At 37.8% G+C, this 6,000-nt stretch overlaps 1 pseudogene; it reads left to right on the plus strand.

Moving 5' to 3' along the window:
• Positions 1-4,836, plus strand: part of LOC100595766 — a 41,506-nt pseudogene extending 36,670 nt beyond the window's left edge.
• Positions 4,837-6,000: the final 1,164 nt, after the last annotated feature.

Raw genomic sequence — 6,000 nt, forward strand, 5'->3', positions numbered from 1 at the left:
GTAATCCCAGCACTTTGGGAGGCCAAGGGGGGGCGGATCACGAGGTCAGGAGCTTGAGACCGGCCTGGCTAACATGGTGAAACCCCTGTCTCTACTAAAACAAACAAACAAACAAAAAACCCCACAAAAATTAGCTGGACGTAGTCGTGCGCCGGTAATCCCAGCTACTCTGAGGCTGAGGCAGGAGAATTGCTTAAACCTGGAAGGTGGTGGTTGCAGTGAGCCGAGATCGCGCCATGCACTCCGGCCTGGGCGACAGACCAAGACTCTGTCTCGGAAACAAAATAAAACAAAACAAAACAAAACAACAACAACAAAAGGCATGGGTGACAGGAAGAAGTCAGTGGTAAAAGGCTCACTTCATGCTTTTCCCTAGGGTCAGGTTCTCATAATACAAATACACACATTTGCCTTGAGCTTCGGTCTCTTGATCCTGATCTCATAACATCAGCATCTGCATCCCACTTTACAGTTTACACAGGGCTTTCACCCACATTATTATACTTAATTCTTACACCACTAGAAGTGGGACAATATTCTTATTAATTCATTTTACAGATGATAAAGTGGAGGCCAAAGCTATTAATTTTGAGCAGCACAAATCCAGGGGTGGTTCTTCCATTGCACTACTCTGGAAACACGTAGGTAAAAAGCTTCTCTCAGACATCACCACCTCTGCCTTTGCCTGTTCATGCAAGTCTGAGATAAAAGAAAAAAGAGAAAATCTCATTTATCTACAATATAGAAATTTAATTCAATATTAATGGATATTTCTGCTATAGTTATTTTATATGCAGGACTTTTGAAGGATTCACCCTCAGAAGACTCTATCCCTTCTTAGTGCTCAACTATATATATCACTTCTTATTTTGACATAAAAGATGAATATTTCATTTAGGCAGGCTTATTGGAAAGGGTAACACACTATCTTGGTTGCCCTACTTTAAAAAAGATTCTTTATGCTTACTTGAGGTTAAAAATAGCTTGATTTTGCAGCAAAAGCTTGATACCACACATCCAAAACAAAGCGTACCAGATTAGGCCCCCAGAGCTGGGCTCTTTCACTCTCTCCAATCTCTTATTTTTCTCTTAGTCTCCTTGCCCAACCTCAAAAATTCTTGATACGAAACAAGTAAGTTCATGCTTATTTTTTAAATCTCAGTAAATGTGAGGAAACTTTACCATAGGAATAATGACAACCAGCATGTACTTATGTATCAGTTCATGGTTCATAAAACATTTGTATAAATATCACATGCTAATCATCACAATACACAGAAATTACTATTAACTTCATATAAATATTCATAATCAGAATCAGAAAGATCGAGTAACTTGCCCAAAGTTTCATAGCTAGTTGGTGGCAGATCTGGGACTATAACCTAAGCACACTGAATAACTGAATGTGGAGAGAAGACACTTATTCAGTGTCTTTTCAATATTCCGTGATGATTTCTGCATCAATGGTAAATCCTAACATGATAATTTATTTATTTAACAATCAAGCAAGAAAACCCTATTCGTTCATTCATTCATTCAATATTTTCTGAGCCCTTTCTCAGTACCTTTCCTAGGTACTGAGAATACAACAGGGAAAAAATAGACAAAAATATTATATTCCAATTGTGAATCCAGCTAATTATTTGTGTGTGTGTGAATATATATATTTACATCGCATTACATTGTATTAGGTATTAAAAGTAATCTAGAGATGATTTAAAGTACACAGGAGGATGTGCATAGGTTATATGCAAATACAATTTTTTTTTTTTTTTTTTGAGACAGAGTCTTGCTCTGTCGCCCAGGCTGGAGTGCAGTGGTGCAATCTCGGCTCACTGCAAGCTCAGCCTCCAGGTTCATGCCATTCTCCTTCCTCAGCCTCCCGAGTAGCTAGGACTACAGGTGCCCGCCACCATGCCCAGCTAATTTTTTGTGCAAATACAATTTTATATCAGGGCCTTGAGCACTTGTGGATTTTTGATTTTTGACTAGTGTGTGTGTGTGTGTGTGTGCGTGTGCATGTATATGCCTGTATATACGTATATACAAAACCTTGAGATATGTTATGTATGTGTGCGGGTACATGCACCCATAATGCTAAATAGTAAGAAATATTAAGGAGAAAAATTAAGCGTAGATGGAAGCGGGAACAATTATTCATGTGCACCAGGAGAGTACACCTTGCTCATGGCTGCTTTAGTTTTATGGTTTCAACAGTAAAAGCACTGCAAACAACCTAACTGTTCACTTTCATGAAAATGGATAAATACTGTGTGGCAGAGTTACAGAATGGAATATTAGGCAACAGCAAAAATGTATGATCTATGTGTACAAGATACAAATAGCTTAATGATAAAAATATAACCTTAAGTGGGGAAAACCAGAAAGTCTCAGAAGACTACATACACTATCATGTCATTTTTTAACCAAAAAAAAAAATTAGCAAAACTAAATAACGTACTCTTCAAGAATACATACATATGTGGTAAACATATTTTAGATGGTTAAAAATTCAAACTCTAGTAGGAAAGTAGAGGGTTGGATCAGAGGAAAACACACAGGGCTGTTTCATTGATGTTGAGAATGGTTTAGTACCTAGGATGGGTGGTAGGGTCATGAGTTTTCATTTTATTATTATGCCGCAAAACTTCCATATATGTTACATATATTGTGTATTTATCAAATATTATATGACAATAAATAATTTTAAAAGGATATGAGAAGAATACTTGGAATTTTTTTTTAATCATTTCAGATTGTTTATATTACAAAGTTCCATTTTATATTTGAGCAGCAGGCAGCCAAGAATATGTGTACAGTATACTGAAGTTTACAAAGGCCTTTCTTATAACATCTTTTGAAAATCTTTGTAGTAGTTATTATTATACCTACCTTTCAGATGAGTAAACCAAGGAAGAGCTTAAGTGATTTATTTGATCTCACATGACTTGCCAGTAGGAGAGATGTCTTTAATCGTCTGAAATTAATGCTCCTATAACCATTTGGAAGCATAGGGCTTTCTTGTTCAACAAAAGACCAGATGAATCCTAGAACATTAGAGCTGGAAGGAATTTAAAGATCAGACTTTTCAATTCCTTCATTTCATAGATGGAGAAAAGAAGACCCACGTACATTGAGGATTTGTCTGGCATCACACAGCTCCTTTCAATGGAAGAAAGGACAGTTGACTCATGTCTTGACTCACATCTTCTGAACCCAAGTGAAGCCCTTTTACACTCTGTCAGACTGCCTTTGAAGTAGATTGATACTATTATTTTGTAGCCACTTGGCTATAAGAGAACCAAAAACTTGAACTTAAGGCCTGCCAAATGTCCATCGTTTGGATGAATGTTGAAGACTGTAATTCATAACAGAAAAGCTGCAGAGAGCCTTATTTATTAAAAACATAAACTGATGTATTAAATATCACAACACTTTAACTTATGAATGCAGGTTTGATATTTGCAAAAAAAAAAAAAAAAATTCCTGCAACAAGATGAAGAACCCAACAGCTGCTTTCTGAAGAGAGATAAAGAGCCTTATCATTTGAAGAGATCCTCAATCCGAGACATCCAGTGAAACATCAGTGATACTGGTTCTTAAAATGGCATCAGATTAATTAAAACATATACAAATGAGTTGGTACATTAGTCTTTTAAGAATACTCAGAGCCTCAATAGTCTTTCCTCACACTCCTTATAATCTCCAGTTACTAAAGGCTTTTAAATTCATTTAAATAAACCCTATAGTGAATAACTCTAAAAAGTAGAATGAGGAGATACATTTGTCAGCTTACTCCTTTCTGCTCATGGACGCTGCTGAGGAAGCATCAATAAAGTCTCTTTCTCCCTGCCGTCATATCTAAGTCGGAGTCTCCTAAAGAGCCCAAACAGCTGAGGAAACTCTTCACTGGAGGGTTGAGGTTTGAAACATCAGATGAGAACCTGAGGAGCCATTCTGAGCAATGGGGAATGCTCACAGACTGTGTGGTAATGAGAGATCCAAACACCAATGGCTCCAGGGGCTTTGAGTTTGTCACATATGCCACTGTGGAGGAGGTGGATGCAGCCATGAATGCAAGGCCACAGAAGGTGCGTGGAAGAGTTGTGGAACCAAAGACAGCTGTCTCAAGAGAAGATTCTCAAGGACCAGTGAAAAAGATATTTGTTGGTGAAATTAAACAGTGAAAAAGATATTTGTTGGTGGCATTAAAGAAGACACTGAAAAACATCCCCTAAGAGATTATTTTGAATAGTATGGAAAAAATAAAGTGATTGAAATCATGACTGACCAAGGCAGTGGCAAGAAAAGGGACTTCGCCTTTGTAACTTTTGACAACCGTGACTCCACGGATAAGACTGTCATTCAGAAATACCATACTGTGAATGGCCACAACTGTGAAGTTAGGAAAGCCCTGTCAAAGCAAGAGATGGCTAGTGCTCTGTCCAGCCAAAGAAGTTGAAGTGGTTCTGGAAACTTTGTTGGTTGTCGTGGAGGTGGTTTTGGTGGGAATGACAACTTTGGTCATGGAGGAAACTTCAGTGGTTGTGGTGGCTTTGGTGGCAGCCGTGGTGGTGGTGGATATGGTGGCAGTGCAGATGGCTATAATGGATTTGGTAATGATGGAAGGAATTTTGGAGGTGGTAGCAGCTACAATGATTTTGGCAATTGCAACAATCAGTCTTCAAATTTTGGACCCATGAAGGGAGGAAACTTTGGAGGCAGAAGATCTTGCCCCTATGGTGGTGGAGGCCAATACTTTGCCAAACCACAAAACCAAGGTGGCTATGGGGCTCCAGTAGCAGCAGTAGCTATGGCAGTGGCAAAAGATTTTAATTAGGAAACAAAGCTTAGCAGGAGAGGAGAGCCAGATAAGTGACAGGGAAGCTATAGGTTAAAACAGATTTGTGAACTCAGTCAAGCACAGTGGTGGCAGGGCTTAGCTGCTACAAAAAAGACATGTTTTAGACAAATATTCTTGTGTATGGGCAAAAACCTCAAGGACTGTATTTGTGACTAATTGTATAACGGGTTATCTTAGTTTCTGTTCTGTGAAAAGTGTAAAGCTTTCCAACAAAGGGTTTTAATTTTTTTTTTGGCACCCATGTTGTTGATTGCTAAATGTAATAGTCCGATCATGATGCTGAACAGAATAAATGTCTTAAAAAAAAAAAGTAGAATGAGGAAATGGGAAGAGTACTGGACCTTTTTTTTGGAGCCAAAGAACCTAGGTTTAAATGTTAGATCTGCCATTTACTTGCTTTCTGAGGTTAAACAAGTTTCTCAACCTCTCTGATCCTTGGTTAACTGATATGTAAGGTGACAATGATAATTACTACCTTACAGAATTAAGAAATATAATGTATGGGGAAGGTCTTAGTAAACTGTAATAAATAATACAAATATCCTTGTAGCTTTTATACAAAATCCTGTGACTCAATCATTCAATTACATAATCATCCATTCAATAAGTATATTGATCACCTACTCAATAAGTGAATGACACTGCTTTTGATACTGTGGGCCATCCCAAGATACAAAAAGTCTGGTTTTGGCCATTTGGGAACCAAAGGAGATATTTTTTCCTAATATATGTAAATATTTGTAATAAGAACCCATATGTAATAACGTCCATAGAATTAGTACATAAAAAAAGGTAAGACTACAGGGCTGGGAGAGATCAATCTGACTAGAGTGATAAGGAAAGGCATCTTAAAGAAGACGGCATTGGGCCAGTTTTTAAGGATGGGCAGGATTTCTAAAGGAAGAGGGTGGTTTTCAAAGCGGAAGAAAAAGCCTGAGCAAGGGCTTAGAAATGGAAGCACACCTTCCATCATCTTCTGGATCCTTATTTGTTTTTTATGTGAGCACTTGGTTTTTCACAGTGTCACTTTGTTTACTGGTGTCTCTCTTGCACGTCCAATGTATTAGGTCATTCTTGCCTGACTGTAAAGGAATATCTGAAATTAGATAATTTATAAAGAAAAGAGATTGATTTGG

This window comes from Nomascus leucogenys, chromosome 15, assembly GCF_006542625.1.
Source record: "Nomascus leucogenys isolate Asia chromosome 15, Asia_NLE_v1, whole genome shotgun sequence".
In the NCBI taxonomy this organism is placed as follows: Eukaryota; Metazoa; Chordata; class Mammalia; order Primates; family Hylobatidae; genus Nomascus; species Nomascus leucogenys.